This window comes from Columba livia, chromosome 3, assembly GCF_036013475.1.
Source record: "Columba livia isolate bColLiv1 breed racing homer chromosome 3, bColLiv1.pat.W.v2, whole genome shotgun sequence".
NCBI classification, from domain to species: Eukaryota; Metazoa; Chordata; class Aves; order Columbiformes; family Columbidae; genus Columba; species Columba livia.
The window spans coordinates 48,709,890-48,729,834 of record NC_088604.1 but is presented as its reverse complement, the minus strand read 5'-3'; the positions used below and the strand labels follow the sequence as shown (position 1 = coordinate 48,729,834).

Sequence of the window (19,945 nt, the reverse complement as noted above, 5' to 3'; positions counted from 1 at the left end):
GGGCAGTTTGCATGGGTAACATCTCTCACAAGCAGCTCCTCCTGAGCCTGGATCGAGACCAGCAATTTAAGGTGACGAAGGTTTGAAGCCTCCCTGGCACAGGCTCTCAAACCTCCACCTGTCCCAGTCCTGTCCCAGGATGGTGGGATCCAGGCTAACTGGAAGCGTTTATCCTGCCAGATGGCTTGAGGGGTTTTATTCCCCAGCAAGATGTTTGGAGTGGGAATTTTTCACAGGCAAGATACATCTCGCAACACTACGATATGTCACATAGCCACAGTGAGGCACTTCTGGTGGCATCTGACACCAATTAATTAACAGTGGGCACAGCAGGTGCCTCTTTAGCCCGAAGCTGCAATTTCACAGCAGGCATTTCCCCATAACTTGCTTCTGAAGTGATTTTTCTTTCAAATGTATCTGTTGCTCTCACCTTTTTTTTTTTTTTTTTTAATTTTAACCATTGCTTTTACTGTTCTCACCAGAGCCATTTGCCAGCTGCCGCACTCAGTTATTCCCCACACATGCAGGAGGGGCTCAAAGCGGGACTTCATGCCACCAAAGGTGAGAAATGCCCAGGCTGGGGCTGCTGCCTGGCACTGCTCCCTCAGTGGGATGCTCTTCGAGCCCCAACTGCTCTTTTAGCTCTCTCCTGGGTCTGGCCAGCATAATCTCAGCCTTACTGCTCTGGGTGGGAGTTTCTGAGGACTGATTGTACTTTATTGTTTTATCTCCTATTTCTGTATGTGTGTTTTGGAGGTCTTTCTCTGAGGTCTGCCTGGGTGGCTTTTGCCTCTTTTATGGGATTCTAAAATTATCGGCTGATGTTTGTTCTCTTCATTGGGTGAAATGCTTACAGCCTCTTGCTAAATCCGAATAGTTCCTCTCTAATTTGGGTTTCTGTCTTCTTCAAACCCTAATCAGAGAGACATATTTTGAGTCCAAATTAGTTGTCTGGAAATTGTACTCTGAGGGAAAAACCATACTGCTAACTGCTGCTGACTGTGCAGTAGGTAAGGCTGAAACGCAACTGATAGCAACGTCCTCTATCTGGGGAATTTTAACAGAGTCTGCTTTCTTCTCAGATGACCATTTTGATGGGCTCTGTGTACTGTTCGTGTAAGAGGGAGAGCTGATTTTAGGTCCTTGTTTTCATACCTATCTGATGAGCTCGCAGTGGTAGTATCTCAATGCCCTGAATTCAAACTACTGAATTGAGCTCAGCCTCTTGTGTTCTGACTTGCACCCTACCATCCATATCATGAAGTGTCCGCAGGTTTGGCATCTGCTGTTGCCTTTTGCAGGCCACAAGCTGGAAAACCTTAAGCTGTGAAATGCTCGTATGGGCTGGTGGCACTGAAGCCACAACCTGGAGCACCTGTGGAGATGGACCTAGGCAAAACAAGGATGGCTTAATGAGATTGTAATTTCTCCAGACAATGGAGATGGGAACATCTAAGAAATGTGTCTGCTAAAAACGACTCCCAGCTGAATGGGCGAGAGCATGTGTTAGCAATGGTTTTAGAACAGACAAAATGGTCACGCATGTAGCCCACATAGCTTCTGGGAGAAGAAGACCAGGTCTGTAATTGGAGCAATAACAGGGGAAAGATCTGCTGTGGTCCATGTTTTTTCAGTCACTCCTGAAATGCCTGCAAGCCGGCTGGCCACGTGGCATAGCGTTAGGCAGCGCTTTCTTATCCTGCCACCCTTTGCCTGTGCTTAGGACCAACTAATTCATGACCACACCAGTCTTGCCCCTAAGTAAATGATAAATCAATAAATCAGGAATGACAAAAATGTTGCCATTGCAATTTCAGGCAAGATTTAGCTAGATCCAATCTATTTTTTTCTTATGGTCAGATTAGTTCTTGCACAAGCACAACTACGAAGGCAATTTATATGAGCTGGAAGTGTGAGAGTAAGTTTTCTACAGAGGACTGTGTAGATCAGCAATTTACACTGCTGTGTAGATCAGAGATTTACACTGTTTTTCACTTGTTGCAGCAAGAGAAGCCTGTAAATTAAAGGCAGATGTTCAAGAGAATGTGATCACCAAACACACCTCCAGGATTTTGCTTTGTTAGAGATGGTGAGATTGTTATTTGCATTCCCAGTACTAAATAAATTTTCTTGATCTCTCTGGTGCCTGGACTGTGCAGTCTCCCTGCAGAGCTGTGCCTTCAGGCCTCCCCTCATGCACTCATTCAAACACACACAAAGGATCACGCCAGGAAGCAAGTGATATAGTTGAAGTTGCAGTTTTTGCAGCTCTGGAAATCTAACCAGGATGCCTGAGTGAGGTTGGGATATTAGCTAGGCCTCCAGAATCAGCGTCTGCACAAGCAGGAGGCTGTCTGGACCCTGACCTTTGGAATTATATATATATATATATATATATTATTTTTCAGTCTCTTCTCAAACAGGATGTCACGCTGCCTCCTGGGTTCTCCAGTGTACACACACATCTTGGATGGAGATAAAGTATCACCATCTACTGGTGGCTGAAAGGATAATGGCAGGGAATTTTAGAAGGTAATGAAAGAAACAAATTGGCTGTGCTTTTGCCAGATACCTGTGTGAGATGCTGCAGAAAGCCCTGCTCCAAGGGAGGGGAAGGTATCTCACAGAACCACTTTGCACCGCCTCACCCTGGAGGACCCCCACCTGAAGCCTCCTTGCCTGCATTGGAGCAGCTCAAGCCTGGCAGGTTATTTCTGACTCACCCTTGCTTCTGGTTGAGCCTGCCCTTTGGTCTTGTGTGCAGGAAAGGGTGACGGTCCTGGCACTGTCTGCTTATTGTGTGTATGCTGTATTGTGTGATGCCCTCACGGGCTGGAGCAGTTGTGGCTTGGTTGCCTAGAAATGGGAAGAGAAGGCTGAGCCTGTGAACCACACTACCTCAGGAAGAAGCCGGTCCTTCTTGCGAGAGTTGGATCAGGTCTCTGGGCCATGAAGGTCTCCAGCCAGCTAGGCAGTTTCCAGGCTGTCATAGCCAGATGTCAAGTGCAGAAAAGATCCTGTTTCTGCTGTGCCCTTTGCAGTGAAGGGACCAGTGAACCCAGAGCAGGGGTGTGTGAAGATAGGAGGATGCTATTTGCTGCTGTGAGTCACACAAGTTGATGGGTTGTTGAGATCAGATAGGGACATAACAAGCTGCAGTGACCTGGAGGACAGGGAGGAGGTAGGGGCATCTCCTGGTGATACCCTTCTGGATTCTCCACAGCCCATGACTCTGCTGCTGTCCTTGCTTGAAGAGTGGGGGACAGCATAGCCAAGGCATGGCTTGTGCTCTCCAGAACTCCCCCAGCAGAGATGTGGGGTTCCACAGCCCATGCACAGCCCTCAGTGGGGGAAGACGTGGGTGAGCATGGTGAGAGACAGTGATGGAGGCAGCAGTGCTGTGGGTGGGATGTCTTTGTTTAAAACCCACCTTAGCATTCATGTCCCATCTGCTGAAGGCAGTGAGAAGCAATAATGCATAGGCAACAGTGATGAGGTGGTGCTGTGGTGTGGGAACACTTTTGTGATCTGAGAGAAGAGAGCCCATGGAGCTGACCACCAGCAGTGAACAATGGACCATCCACAGCCACCTGGGATAACTCCCTAAGGGCCCTGCAGGCGGGTATTAACCCATCCTTGGCCAGTGCTCACCAGCACCTCCAGACTCTGGGAGAGATGGAATGAAGGAGTAAAGGAGATGATGGAATAAACAGTGTGAAGGGGTATCAGAAAGAAGCTGGGGAACTGACTGAGAGAACAGCCATGGACTTCATGGTGGTGGTGGGAGACCTACTTCAGTAAAGCAGCTTTTGTCCTGTTACCCCAAGGTACTTGTGTGACTTGGCCTTCTAATAAAACTTTGCCTTTGGTTTGCCTGCAGAGCATGTCAAGGTGGCAGCCACCCTGGAGATTACAGCACAACACAGGCACATGGCTTTATTCCTAACATGGCCATTTCCCCTGCTTGCTGGATGGGGTTTGAAGCCTGGGCTGAGCTTTGTGTTGCTACAGCTGCCAGCATCCAGGTTTTAGTGTGGATGCAGCCTCTGCTGAGACAGCAGCGTAGAAATAGGCTGCACATACATTTGTGTCAGTAGTCAATACGGGTGCACAGGAGATTTGTCTCTTATTCTCAAGTTACTTGGACCTGTTGAGTTGAATACTCTTAAGAGAGATTCCTAGAACCCCAGCACTCAGCAGATGTGGCATCTGAGCTTCTAGGACAGACACCACCAGGCTCTGCTAATTCTTGACTTTGCTTTTGATTGTCAGTCAAAACGCAACTGGGGGGAAGACAGACTAAGCGTCAGCCCATCTTTTAGGTATTTTGTACTGTTTCTTACTGAGGACATTATGACTTCTCTTTAAGCACCACCATCTCCAACCTGTTTGCAAAAGACTGGGAGAAAACAAAGAGAAACATCTCTGTGTTTCAAAGAAAATACTGTTTAGGGTGAACCATCACTGCTGTTTCGTTTTCTTCAGTCTACTGTTCTGGGCATTTGCAACGTGCCACAGCAATGACAGTCTGTGTCCATACCCAAGCAAGGCTGCAAGAACCCGGCAGCTGGTGGAGAAACTACTGAGTTAGGAGGAAGCAGTTTGCACTGGAGACCTCCTCTGACACCTTCATGGGGCATTTTAAGAGCCAAATAACCAAAAAACCAAAACGTATCATATTTTTAATGTAAGGGACTGCAACCTTGGCTCTGGGGAAGGCAGCAAGTCTCAGACCCTGGTAATCATGGGACTGTTGTCTCCCAAGCAGTGGAAAATATAGCAACTTGCATTGTTGGGTGCATGACTCCTTGTCAGGCAACAGGGAATAATGCTGATGGACTGCTTAGGACATGTGTGCGCTCTGCTGGAACTTTGTCAAAGTCACAACCTTTCCACAACATGTTTCAACATAACCAAATTGGAAAATTATAACAAAATAAATATTTCAGCTGATTTTTCTCTACCTTTTCTTGTGGGTAACATACGAAACAAAGAGAAGAGGGCATTAAAATTCAAATAAAAACGTATTTTTAATTTAAATAGTTGACAAGTACACACTGTGCATTATGACACAGCATTTAACTATGTGGCTCTACTATGCAATCATTTCCTAGGATAAGCATACAAAAGAGTAGGATTAAAGATGCAAAAGCTGCCGTAAATCTAGATTCTTATAATTTTCTGACTCTTAGTTTTGCAGAGAAAGAAAGCATAACTTTTTGATTTAACGGTTTTACATGCCAATACATGTAATAACACAAAAGCAGTGCGGCTTGGAGCCAGTGCTAGAGGACAACAGCCCAACCTACGAAGCAATCATCTTTCTGGGACAGCAGGGGACATGTCAGGCAATGGGGCCATCCCCAGGCTGGGAAGTGCAGCAAAACATTTCCTACCCCATGGCAAATGCAGCTGCAGCAGCTGCCCGCCTCTCCCAGAAAATGAAGGACGGAGGTTCATTTTCCTAGGCCACTGCTGCTATAACCATTAAGATTTTTGTTGTTCTCAGATTATTTTGCTTCGGTTTGTTTTCATTGGAGCCAAATGAAGACATTCAGAACTGCAAATGAGTAATGTCTGATCTCGAGGCTTGAGCTAAATTTCTTTACTATTTTTTCCCTGTACCACCACAACACATAAGGGAGAATTAGGATCAGATTTGCGGTCCTTGTATACTGAAAGGGTCCTTCAATATGTCCTTGACTGCACAGGGAATACTTGTGTGACTGTTGAGATACATCCATGGATCATTTGGTTCGTTATTTTTACAAGTTCTAGTGGTTTTGCTGCTTATTTTGACTATGTCTTTAAAGAAAAAAAAAATCAGGTGTATCAGCACATAAGGCATTATTTTGGGCACTGTGGTTATCCTATGCTTCTCCGAAGAGTTGTACCAAATAAATAAACTTCTAAGAAGGGCATTATGAAAATAACCCACAACTGAAAAACAATGTTTATAATATAAAAATTTGTGCCTTAGCCATTTTTCACTGTTTTTTTGGCAACCACTGATGTTGGATCAGAGGGAAAATATGTTCCAAAATATATTTTGCAGTGACTATTTTGGTTTCAATTGCCCATTTGGTTGTGCCAAGCAGATCAACATTCAAAACACCTTATTAATAAAACTTTCTTCTGCTTGTTTGTAAAAGCAAAATACAAGACTGATTTACGGAGCAAGCCACTTAAAAAAAAATATTCCATGGCCCTGAATCATGCACACTACAAACCCAGTTGGTTTGTTAGTTCATTGTCACTTCCATGCAGACAGTTCTTTTTTTTGTTGTTTTTTTTTTTTGTGTGTGTTATTTTCAAAGAGTTGCTCACTGAAATCAGGGTTCTGGTAGCCCCTGTGTCTCACTTCTTCTTAGTCTTTTTCTTTTTTAGCTTCTTCAACAATCTGTCATAACCACCTTTTCTAAAGGGAGACCGGGTTTCTTTGGAGCTTTGCACCAGAGTTGTCCCTCCTCTATTTCTTCCCGCTTCAATGCGGACTGGATGTGGGGTGAATTTTTTCCAGCATGTTTTTACAGTACATCTCTCATTCTACAACAAATCAAAGCTCCTTTGCTCAGTGACATTTGTGTCAGTACACAGCAGCCGTGTTTTACTTCCTATTGCCAGGTAAACAATACCATGGCGTTGAATAGGATCACTTACATGGGGGCAGGTTGCAGGATCAAGCCTTTGATCTAGTGACTGATTTTAAAGCTAATCCAAGGGGAAGCATTGATTTTGCTATGTAAACTCTGGGTTTTGTATCAGCTGTGTAAAGGTCAGGGCTCGCTTAGCTCTAGAGCTGCCCAGAAACAGCAAAGCACTTGATGCTTCACATCCACGCCTGAGCAGGGTCTCTGAACATCCCTGGGGTCCTTGGAACACACTGAGCCAAGAAGCTCAAGATCCAACAGGTCTATCACAGAGGCCCCGTGCAGCAGGACTTCGCTCCTGGTGCACCTTTACTGAACACATAAATTCAAAAGGAATTTGGGGGTAGGGGAAGGAAACAAAATGCCTCAGTAGTATTTGATTTTTTGCAGTGAAGAAGAAACTAAAAATGTAATACAGGAACAGGATCATTCTGTCACATCTGGAGAACTTGTAAATGACCAGCTGGAATTTTAGCACATTTCTGAAAATGTTGTCTTTCAGGAAGCCAACTAAAGAGAGTTACAGTCTAGAAATCATATGGATACTGGGGTTTTAAGAACAGAGTATATACTTATGAGGCAAGTGTCAGCAGTGCCCTGCTGCCTCTGCTCTCTTTCCAGAAGAAGGAGTTGATCAACTCTTTCATGCTGGGCACAACCACTTGGTCAAGATTTACTTTGAAACTGTGATCCATGGCTTTTGGCCAAAGCTTCTCATACTTTAACAGTGAATACAACCTTAAAACAGTATAATCTGCCTTGCAGGATTTCTTATTTCAAATTTGAACTGTTTGGTTATTTAAATTTCAAAATACAGGGAGGAAGAATACTCTGGAGAGCGCTCGTGGGATGTCTTTCTCAGGGTACAAGAGCATGTCTCACCTGAGATGCTAACACTGAGCTTGTCAACTCTGTCAGTGTCCTTTTGGCAATGGGTTTGTCCATTGAGCTATGGCTGGTGTTATGTGACTTTTTATGTTTAACCAAACATTATTTTCACTGCAGACCTGTGTCCCCAACACAAGGATACTTGCAAGAACTGTGAGAGCTTTCAAGGCCCAAGAACATTTTGGGGTGTTCTGGAGACGTGGAACCACCCCACTTAACGCATGTAAGGGAATCAAGGAAAAGCGTCTTTTTTGGCAGCTCTCCGAGGAGGTAAGCACCAAGGCTTACCAGGACATCCATGTTTCATTAAATGTTGATGCAACATTGTTTCTCCAAACACTAAAGTGCTTTTGAAACAGCTACCCCCAAGTACATTTCTGCCGAGTCAGTGGTTAAATCCATATTCGGACTACAAATAATGCTCTGGCAGAGGGATTTCAGGATTTCAGCTGATATTTAAATGAATTTACATCTGCAAGAAAATCTTCAGATGTGCTATAATCCCGCTACAGTAATCCTTAAATAAATATTTATCTACTTGAAAGAGAGAAGCTGAAACAGCTGTAATTTGGATAGAAATACATGCGAAAGCTTGCTCATTCACTTGACAACAGCACCAGGCTTTATGGCTACCCTGGTGTCAATGACTGTGCTAGATACAAATAACCTCAATAAATATGAGGCCTTGATTTGTTCTCAGCTGCACTGTTACAAATTCAAACTATTTCCCAGCTAGCAGAGGAATTATTCCACGTTACTGTGCAAGTAAGATCCAGATAAGTAGCACTGATACTATTATATCAAGTAGCTAGGATTAAAAATGGGACTTCTATGGTTTAGGCTGTAATTACATACTTGATTTCTGAAGTGGGATCTAGTTCCACACAGTGTAATTAAGAAGAGTAAGACAATCTATTAATAGGTTATCTTACACAATGTTTCCTTGCAGATTTTTCAGATGCTTGGTAGAAACAGACTTCTTTTTATGTTATTTACAGGGATCTGCTAAAGAACTTGGAGGCACATTCACTATCCTTCTTACAGAGAGGAAAAATGGTGTTACCCAGTTTTAGCAAGAAAATGCATTACTGAACTCTTTCAACACTCACTGCCTCTACAGTTACTTGTTATCATCTTCACTGGAGCTGGGAAACTGCTTGTCTCAGCCAGCAAATATGTTTTCTATCAGTTGTCCCGACCGTTTCCTATGAAGAGACTGCATTTGAAAAGATGGCTAATAATTGGGTATAGACACGTTAGCCCTTTCGTCATAAAAGGTACATCTCATTATCAAATGCAAATATGGCATCTGTTATTTTGACAGATCCTTTAAATGTGTAAACAAATTCTGAAGAGGATTTTATTTCAAGTCATGGATGGGAATTCTGTTTCTTAGTGGTCTGTGAAACACTATAAACACTATATATAACATACAATTAACAGTCCTGGTAGTGATTAAAATCGACTATATTTTCTTTCCAAACAGATATTTTTTTTTCCGACCAGCTCATTTTCTACCATTTCATTTAGATGTTATGAAAGTGAAGGAGAAATGTCCCTTTCTAGACATGTCTCCTGGTCTGGTCAGAGTTGGCCACATTCTGCAGAGGGTCTCAGTGCCTCTCTGACCCTACAGTTTGCACTAATATTGACAGGGCACTTCTGAGTTCCTTTAATGACACCTCTTTTCCACTTGAAGTGAAAGAGCCTTTTACTTCTCATCCTGTGTTAAAACTTTGGACCTTTCTTGAGTGTACAAATTGAAGGACACCATTCACCTATGCTGTATCTGGAGAATCTGAGTCCTTCAGAGCATAATTGCAGACACAGTGCAGTGACCACCCAGAGAAACAGATACAGAGTGGGAAAAGAGTGCTCTTATGCAGGAAAACAGGTACTGTCTCCCTCAGATTAAAACCCTGTGGGTTAGCAGAGGCTAACAGCTGCCTTTACTCTTTAGGCCCTATGGCCATCCTCAAGTGTCCTACTTGGCAGTGCTGCAGGGGCTGGGGTGGTTCTACCAGCCTGGAGCATATCTTCATGGATACATCCTTGATGTGGTGCTGGAACCAAGGTCTCGGTCTACCACATCCCTGTGGCTGTCATGAGCACCTGGTTATTCTTGGATTGTTCTTTCTCCTCTTGAAGGCATTGCATGCAGTACGGGTGTTCCTCACATTGGAGGCTGGGGTGCAAATCTGCTCTCTGTGCCCTCACCACTGTGTCAAAATCATTCACTCACTGATTTTTAGTCCAATATTCATCTATAGTGGGGGTTATTAGATTCTTGGTTACTCTCTTGAAAACAGGGCAACGTGGAGATTTGTGTTTACGGCCATTGAGTCCCGAGTGAGCAAGCAACAACTAGGCAAGTGATTATTTCAGAGTTTCTGGTTTTTAGTAAGTATAAAACAAATCAGATCTGTGCATTTTAGAAGCAGTGCTGAAGGCTAAGAATCCAAAATAGAACCTGCTTCCTATCAGTTAGCAGCTCATGTATCCGTTTCCTTCTCACATAGGCTGCTGTCTCTCCCGTGTACAGCTATCTGCTGAAATAGAAACCTGCAGGCAGGCTTGTGGAGACTGTCCTACCCAAGCCTGGAGACTCCCCCTCACACTGGGGTGCAGAGTGGAACGTGTCCCTAGCTGTGCCTCCTTCTTACTGTTTGTGAGGGTCCCCACTGGGGAGCAGACAGGCTTCAGGCCCAGGGGCACCACATGCTTCTGCCCCCAGTAGTCAGCTTCCTGACTTCCAAACGTCCCATGTCCTCCAACTGCTGTCATAAAAGGTGTTGTGCCAGGGGAAGCCAGACCTGTGCCTCAAAGGGATTCTCTGACCTTGGCATGGGTGGGTATGGTCTGGCACCCATAGGTTCAGACTGCTCTCCTGCCTTGGGAAGAGTGACCAGGGATGGTGCCATTTGCTATTGCTGTTCTTTTCCTTGAACATGGTAAAGAGCAGAGAATTCTTCTGAAAAGCAGAACTCAGAGTCAAAATACTTGGTTTGGTTTTGATATCCAAAAACTGAATAAATAAGCCCTTGAGATCAGTGTTTTAATAGCATTTTTCAATTATTTTTAACCCATCTACATTTTCAGCTGCAGTGGTGTTTCATTATAGGCATATATTCTTATTTTAAAACTGCAATTTAATTATATGAATAAATATTTCCATGAATTTGTTTTCAAACCTGACATTTTACTCCAAGTCCCTACTCATGTGTGATGACAAATGGTGAAGAATTGTTGCCTGTCCATCTTCTCTGTGCTATTCCTGATTTCATGAACCTCTGTCATATCACATCTCTTAGCTGGGGACCCACCCAAGTATTAGTTTGTGTAGTTTCCCATTGCATGAAATTTACTTTCTCTTCCCTCTTGGCTTTCATTTTGCTTCTGGTTCTAGTACGTCTATTTTGGGATGGGAGGACAAAAATTTCGCATGCACAAGACAGAAGTGCCTCATAGATTGGCACAGGAATAGGAAGACTTCGTATTTTGTTCATTCCAAGTGAATCACAAAGTCTCTGATTGAGCACCTTGGCTCAGTGCAACTCTGTGTGAAGGAAGAGATGAGGAAGTTGCTCAAAAGCATATTGGGAAGGAGGAGTGTCTCTCTGAAAGTCGTGCTGCCATCTGGAAGCTTTCCCTTAGCCAGTTAGTTGCCGTTTTTCCCAGTGATGCATGGGTATCTTAATTCTGTCTAAGAAAATCTGATATGGTTTATAGCTTAATCCAGAATTTTAGAATAACAAAACCCAGTATAATATGTGAAACCCTTGAGGTATCTCACAGAAACATCAGCTGTGCAGCAAGAGTGTGTTGAACTGGGAAAAAAAGTGCTTGAGAAAGCTGGGCCTTCACCTGCTTTCACTGTTCAAGCTTTTGCTCACCCTCATGCTCAAACACTGTCATCCTCAAGTCAGACTGGGAAACTCTGCCTTGTGCAACGACAGATGACAAAAAACTCCCTCATGTACCAGTTCAGTCTTCTGTTTTGCCTTGATTTTCATTTTCAGATGTACTGTTTCTGCTGTGCATTTGCATAATCAGGAAACTATGTGGACACACAAAAGAGAAGGGAAGAAGAGGGCATGTTGCCAGGGAAGGGACGCAGCTTGTCAGAATAAGCACTTGGGTAGCACATCCAAAGCCACAAATTGGCTCTTTTTGTCCTCTCTGTCTTTTTCATGTGTGCTTGAAATCAATCATAGTTGGATGTTTCTCAAATAAATGGAAGAATATCCAGCACCTCATTATTTTACTTCTTTCATTTCACATCGCTCTGCTCATTTTTTCCAACGGAATTGAAGCAGCGACAGAAGATCTGATTTTTCCCTTCATCCAAGTTTATGTCAGGAGTAACTGTTCTGGGATGATTTTTGTTTCTGTCCTGGGTAATCTCGGAGAAAAATTAGATGCATAGAAAGCACACAAAATCACTGCTTCAGTGTCCTGAGCTTCTGATATTATGGTTGTTGAAATTCTGAGTAGTTTGTTTTGGTTTGTTTTTGCAATCAGGTGTTTATGTTAAGCCTCACATGTTTTAATTATGTCCTTCAGAAAATTCAGCTGTGTATGTGTGTTATTTGTTCTGAACAGGAGCAATATTTAGTATCTTAAAATAATTGTTGAGAGGACTGGAAGTCCTCAAGCATGTGCAGACTTAGTTCAGTCCCTCTTGAGTCAGTCAAGCAAATTTAAAAGTAACAGGAGCAGCATTCTGAGTAATCACTGCTTTCTGCTTGAAATCTCACATAGGCCAGCGTGACAGGGTGTAGGCGGAATACTAAATAAACTGTTAATCCTGAAGTCTTGGCAAGAACTCACTGAGCATACCTGCCTCACTGTGGTCTTTGAGTATATAGCAGGCGTCAGCACATCCAGTAAAAGATCAACTGGGTCAGCTGGGAGAAAAGCAACTGTAAAAAAAACCAGGAAAGTCAGTGTAGTTCAGGTCATTTCCACTGCATGATGATAAGAGCTAAGTGTATCAAAGGGAAAACAAAGTCGTAGAAATGCTGTGAGGGTATTTGCTTTGTTAGAATGTCATCCAAGTTCATGTACTTTCACACCAACATTTGTCCAAATTAGAGCAGGACTCTGCAAGAATCTGCAAGAATCACATGTACCGATTTCAGAAGCGAAAAGGAGGAACAGCTTCAGCTGGTGCTATGTTAAACTAGTGGTGGTTGCTGATAGATCACTTAAGTGAAGGGAGACACTGGAACTGCACAGGTTTTTTGATGTAGTGTGTGTGCTACAGAGTGTGAAATGCCATCTGTTATCTCTCGACACAGACATGGATTACCATGTACAGGAAATGAAAGAGTTACAGTTAAGAGCATCATACCCAAAATTGCTAGCAAATTTTGCCAAAATACATATTTTTTCTTGCCTCCACTGTCTAGGAGTGGTGTTGTGCCTGCAAGGGGAGACAAGACCCATTGCTTGGTAGGACATCTCCTGGGAGGTCCTTGCTGTAGTGTTTGCTCTCTGTGCTGCTTGGCTTTGGTATGATCTTAATCTACTTCTGCTTCCCTTGCACTACTGTGTGGAAAAAACCACCTGGAGTATTGCTTGATGAGACTGGCGGCTGCTCTGTACCTCCTAAGAAATGATGGATGTGGCAATAGGACTTGGTATGAGGTTCTCTACAGAGTGGTGCTTGAACAAGGTTGCAGAAATTAGAGTTGGGATTTGCTTTCTAGCCATTTGTGGATTTCACCTGGCTCAGCTTTGCGGTAATCTTTCAAGTTTCAAAGTGTTTACATAGCCAATGTCAGCCTGAGATTGGACTTTCTGAGTGTGCTTCAGAAATGCAGCTAAACAAGCCTCTTTTTTCTTTGGCTCTTCATAACATAAATGCAATCGGTCAGAGAATGCAAAGTCACCTGTGGCATTTTGTATCCCAAACTGGTATGCAGGGTAGGAATGATTCTATACTTGCGTGTAGCAATAGCTTCTGAATCTGTTGGCAAATTTGCCTTGAAATTTTTGCCTTCAAATGAGACTTTCTGATAACAGTATCTGACATTACCTGGCTGCATGTGTGTGTATAGTCTTCTGTCCGATTTTTGCCAAAGACACACAAAATATGCCTCTCATTTTTAGTACAAGAAGGAAGTATTTATCTCAAAAATTTCATTGTTTTTCACCCTATGTTAAAGTCATCCTACATTAGGAAATAAGTAGCTCCTACTGACATATGCAGTGTAATTTCTCCTTGTCTGCTTTGTTAGCCAGGGTGCTATTTTGCAGAATACAGTACATGCAGTATGCATTCCAGATCCCTGAGGCGCTTGTGCTTGGCGTCCTTCCTGCTCTGAAATCTGTGCTGCCACTTCATCATTGCTGAGACCACCAACAGAGAGGATCTGGGAGTCCAAAATGCGGTGGTTTAAGACACTACTGGCACTCAGGTCCAATCCACCTTTCTGCCAACAGAGACAGGGCCAAATAATATGAAACCTGTACCTTGGCCAGCCTGTTTCACACACCATATATTTGCTGAGGCACCAAGCAGAGGGCCATGGAGCAGACAGCTGGTATTGGTATCATCTTCAATCACCTCATCTAAATCTGTCAGATCTCTCTTGACTGCGTCCTTGGTTATTCATGCTAAATAGCTTGAGCTAACATGATATGCTTTTTTTTTCACCCTACACTGTTAAGAAGCCACAATGCCTGTCTCTGGGGTTCCAAAGAAACTCTAGTTTTCAGAGACAGTTCCATATATTGGCACAGCAGCAGTGAGAGGAATCCAGTCATTACCAGCATGGTTTAACTAATCAGCTGCAAAAAAAAATTAATCTCATCGATTTTCTCTCTGAATACATTTATAAGCTAGAAGGCACTTCTTGCATATCTGATCACTTGCATAGCAAGGGATATAGACTTTCAACTTGTTTTGTTGCTAACTTATTTGACAAATATCTCTCTATAAGAGAATATCTCTATATAGGAGAATATTTATCTGTCTATCTACCTATCTATCTGTAAAAGAGAAAAACAAGTACTTTGACCATATTTAGAAAATATCAAGGGATGGAGAATCCATCAGTTCCTTTGGTTGATGGTTCCAATAATTATCTATATTTTCTGCTGCGGACATGGACCTTATTTCCCAATTCGATGAATCTGGCTTTAACTTTCAGCTTTTGTCTTATATTATCTCTGTCTCTGCTAGTGTACAGGACCACTTGGTAATTGTATTTTTTCCTTCTTCAGGTTGTAATGAAGCACAAATTCTGGTAACTTCTTAATTTTACTTCTAACAAGGTTATAAAATTAAACTGTGAGCTGCCTTCCGCTCTTTGATGCTCTTTCTTCCCAACATCTGTTATTGCTGTCCTCTTGTATATAGAACACCGTAAGAAATACAAAGCAACAAACCATAACTGGTACAAAAAGTAGGATATTCCATATCTATGTAATATTCTATATGATGCATATTCTAAAGATTTCTGTTCCACAATTCAATACAGACTGTCAAAGAAACGTTTTGTAACCCTGCTAACACTGCTGTTACAATCATATGTGCTGCTGGTTTAGGAGGGCTCTGGGGGGAGCACCTGCCCATGCTGTCACTTTCCTGGTTGCATTAATGGTAACAAATCTGGGTGAAAAACCTTGGAGCAGAGAGAGCTTGAGAGAGTATTGCTCAGACACTGCCACTGAGCCCTGTGTCCCATGGCAGGATTTCTGATGCTGTGTCCTGGCCAATAGGTGAAGACCAATCTTACATGAAGGGAGGAAACATATTAAAAGAATAATAATTTCAAGAAAATCAAAGACCTGGGATTCTGAGTGTACCATGTTACGCGTAGTGAGAGTGCTCTCTTTGGAATTTCTCTTTAGATTAAAATTTTGCTCAAAGGTATTTTTAAGATGTCTATCAGATTTTACAAACTTTTATAAGGCATCCCTGAAGAATTAGTACAGATTTCATAGTGTTTATCTTCTGCTTTCCCTAGAAGGCAATGTCTATAGGTGTACCCTGTAGATGTAGTCCAAAACTGAATCAATATGCAGATAAATTATCATTGTTGTCTTGCTTATAGACTAATGTGCTTCTGTTATCCCAAAGAGTTTAGATGGACTCAGGACCTATAAAGGTCTCATTGCTTCCCTGCACATTTGACTTACACTTCTGAGTATCTGGATATTTTTTTTTCATTTTCGAAAAGTCTGTTTACTAATATTGGATCAGTAAAGAAAGTTTCCGTGATGAAGTACCCTGTTCATATGCATTCATTATCTGTATGCCTGGAATAACTCCAGACAAAAGGATACTGTGGAGGAAAAGGTCTTGAAAACGTACAACTAAAGTAGTCCACACTGGTGTCATGGTTAGATGTATCCTTGCTGATGTCCACAGTACAACTAGGAGACACTAACTAGACTTACAAAATCCTGTCTGGGCCTTTATTGGGCTGAATATAAATCCTGGGTGAGTTGTCTAGAGGAGTCTGTTGTGATTATTCCAGAGTTCCATCCAGGAGACAGTGGAAGAAAAAATGTAGCCAAAGCCATAATGAATGACTTTGGGCCACTACAATTGCCCAGTGCCTGCCTGGCCTGCTGTATGAGTAGCAGCAGAGAGGAAAAGAAGATGCATTGACCATATTTGTCTTGCAGTGGTGACTGACAAACCATGCTCCCATCAACCTTGCTGGGTAAGGCTGAAAATGCTTGGACTGTCATCAGAAAACAGGGAATTGCAGCATTCCTTCCTTGCAGTTCAGGAGAATCCCCCAAGTTTTTGCATAACTGGGTGCACATGCTGATCCTCTTTATCAACCTACTTGCTACACTATTGACCATGTTTTAAAGTCTGCTAAATGTATAGTGATGCACAAGCTGTTGCGATCTAATTGCAAATCCCCCAAACCACCAAAGTAAAACTCACATGATGCCTTATTTTCCTTTCCAGCAAACAAAAGCAACCTCTGCATTACTTCCCTACTTTTCTTAAAGACAAATTTTCTGCAAGCTTTTTTTTGACACCAGCAGTTCAACAGCTGACAGACATTTATGCAAGTAAGACCCATATTGGGCTTACTCTGTAGAAGCTTCCGTTGTGTTTTCATTGATCAATGCACTTTACAATGGTCCTGCAGGATTTCCCTGGAAGACAACAGAAACTGATAATTTCAAAACAAGCAGTGAGAAGGTTATGTCCAAGCTATGTTGTGGTTGATTTCTGTGAGGTTTTCTTCACAGACATTGGAGACCAATTGAGACAGACTTGACCCATGTTCTTGACTTGAGTGCTGGTAGTAGTAGTTAGGTCATCTGTTTTTCTTGCTTGACACAGCTGCAGTTCCTGCACACCCTGTAATAAGGCTCCTCATCTGTGGGTTACAAGCCTTGTCAAAAGGAGTGGGGAAGCAGATGGGTCAGAAATTGGCTCCCTTTAAGAAGTTATTACCTGTGTCCATTAAAGGTGTTGGCAACACTACCAGTTATCTGCTGTCCTCACCACTTTGGTATTTAGCCTTCAGCTGTAATTTGAAGCGCAGCATGCACATATCAATGTATGAGAACATGTACAGAAATTCACATCACAGGCATGTTCCTCATATACCTCCCATATTTTGGTGACACTGTCATTTGACTTACAGAACAGGAGGCCAGGAACAGGCCTTACCAGTAGAAGCCAGATTTTTCCCGGTGGGAATGACAAAGTGAAGGAGGTTATTTTATAAGTCATCTCTTCTCCCATTGCAAGTTGTCAAGATCACTTCTTCCTCAAGGATTGTGTAATATTGGGGGTCTCTGTTGAACAACAACTTGCTTGTGAGTGCCAGAAATCAGGTTAAATCTGTGACTGAACATATTTGTGATAAACTGTTGCACATTGACCTCACGAGATTAAAAGAAAAACATTTTAAACCCATGGAATACCCTGGAGTGTTGTTTGTCATGAACACCCTCAATCTTCCCATCACATTGCTTTCCAAAGACTTAGGAAAGGGATCACAACCTCCCTTCAGTTACTTCTGCTAATAAACCCCCTAAAATTCTGAAGTAGATCTTGGATGTGGATGGTCTCATCTCAACACATTTTATTAATAGGTATGTTTCCTTTCTTCCTTTAGATGCTCCCTGTATTTTCTGCAGCACAAGAGTTCACACACAGCACAATCCTTTGGAAAGAGAGCCATGTACTGTGCTATAACTATTTCTAGGTGACTCCAGCGAAAAACAACTCAGTGAGAAATAACGGTGACTAAAAGCACAGTTATTACTGCATGTAGCATTGGTGTAACAGGACAGAGGAAGGCAGGCTTAAAGCATGTTGTGCATCTTCTGAGGCTTGGAACAAGGCAAATCTGTGACCACAACATGTTTAAGAGAGCTGACACTGCAGGCATTGATGTGCAGCATGTAGGAACTTGGTATTAACTTGAATAGGAGATAATGCAATTGTCCTGTCTTAAGTCTGATACAGGCAGTAAAGTCATGATATTATCAGAGGCAAACATAGAGAGAAAAGGGGGCAACAACGCCTGTGAGAGATTCCACAAAGCAAAAACTATTTGTGGATCTTTTAAGGTTTAAAAAATGGTGCTGAAAGGGATTTATCTATTTCTGACCTGCTTGACTTTTACACCCCAAATAGATCTTTCCTATACCATAATGTTGTTGAAAACTGATGCATTTATTTGCTGTAGGAGGCAAGACACTAAAAACAGCCACATGAGCAGCAAAGCAATATTTAGCCAGAATGTTTGTGTTTGGTTTTGCAAATTTAAATAGTGTGTCTCTTTGGAGAAAGAAAGGCTTTGTTAAGGTACCAGTGCTGCATTCAGTACATACCATTTCAAACCTAGAAAACATTCTCCAGAAAAAACCACCCAACCAACCAAACAGGACGATTAAATTTAATGCCGATATTTATAAGGTAAAACCTAAGCAATTATAAAATTCTTACTGAAAGCAAACAGATCTGTTCTTAGACTTACCAGTTTACATATCCCAAGAAAGTAACAACAACAAAATCTAGACTCAGTGTTTTAAATGTCCTCTGCAGATGCAGACAGACATGTGTCAAACGTAGTAATGCCTTCAAAAATGTTGGGTGAGTTGAGGAGCCTGACAACACACTAGCTGTGAAGAGCAATCCTCTGCTGAACTTACTATTCAGATTCCTAGTTGTGTAACGTGTTATATATTGATTTTGCTGGTGCGGTCAGGAGTCACTCAGAGCCAAGGAGCCTGACAAACATCTGCTTTTTCCAGGTCTGCACTGGAACAGATTGTCACCCCGAAGCCCCAACATCTGCTCTGTGCAGAGGAACAGTTGTGGTGCTTGCTTGGTGCCAGAGCCTTTTAAAGGCACATTTCTCTATGAAACTGTTGAGCCTGACAACCAGTGTGTAAGTAGAAGTATTTGGGTCAGGTTTTGGAATGGAAAGGTTGACTCGCAGTCACTTAATAGGGGTTTACTTCTCAACTTTTTCTGCACTTCCTGAGAAGCAAAATATGCATATGATAAGATTGGATTGATTGTACTTTCCTCCACCCCTCGCCCTGTGTTTTTCAATAGAGCAGCCCAGAAAGAGCTCGTGCGATCTACTAGAAATGTCTTTCATCACAGAATCATAAAATAATTGAGGTTGGAAGGAGACATTGAAGAGTGTCTGGTCCATCTCCTCACTCAGAGCAGGGACGACTTTGAACTTGGATCTACCCAAGAAGGGAAATCAAGTGTTCTGGGGAAGAAAAACCTTAAATAGGAGAGCTGCACCCACAGCAGTTTTTGCTGTATCTTGCCTAATTCTCGGAGCCCAGAGCGACTGGGCTGCTAGAGCATATCTCTTCCAATAAAACCCATTGCTAAGTTAATTACAAAGCTTTCCTGTTGTAACTTGCTTAGATAATCCTCAAACAATTTCAAATTGGTTATCTTGGTCTGCTCTGGGTAAGACAGAAAACTGTAATTGAGGCTTCTTTAGAAACTGGTGTACTAAGGACAGTCACGCAGATATGGGATATGTTACATATTTACCTTTATTAAATTATTAAGTATGATAGTATGATAATACTACTTTGCATTGTGTGCTAAAACTTTGGGAAAATACATGTAATATATCCAAATAACAGAGCAGATTATGAAATGACTCTTATTAACATTCAGAAAATGTCCTGGGAAAAAAAAAAAAAATATATACCCTCCTTTAACTGAAAACGTCCATATGAAATACACGAGAGCCTAGATAGATTATAAATGATTGTCACAGGAGGATTTAAGCACATAATCCCCTCCTTTAATTTGATTTTAGTGGGGAAAAGAAGAGCGTGCTGCAGGCGCTGCCCGACGGGCAAGCCAGGGACCCATCTCCCGAAGGGAAGCGTCCGAGGCCCTCGTTCTGTGTGAGAAATCGAAAGCCCTGAAGCTG

At 42.4% G+C, this 19,945-nt stretch overlaps 1 long non-coding RNA gene across 1 annotated transcript; it reads left to right on the top strand.

Moving 5' to 3' along the window:
- The first annotated feature begins 480 nt into the window (after positions 1 to 480).
- On the top strand, positions 481 to 17,421 carry LOC135579031 (uncharacterized). Its single transcript, XR_010471290.1, has 3 exons — positions 481 to 561; positions 7,656 to 7,808; positions 8,537 to 17,421. It is a non-coding gene; the product is annotated as an uncharacterized LOC135579031 (long non-coding RNA).
- Positions 17,422 to 19,945: the final 2,524 nt, after the last annotated feature.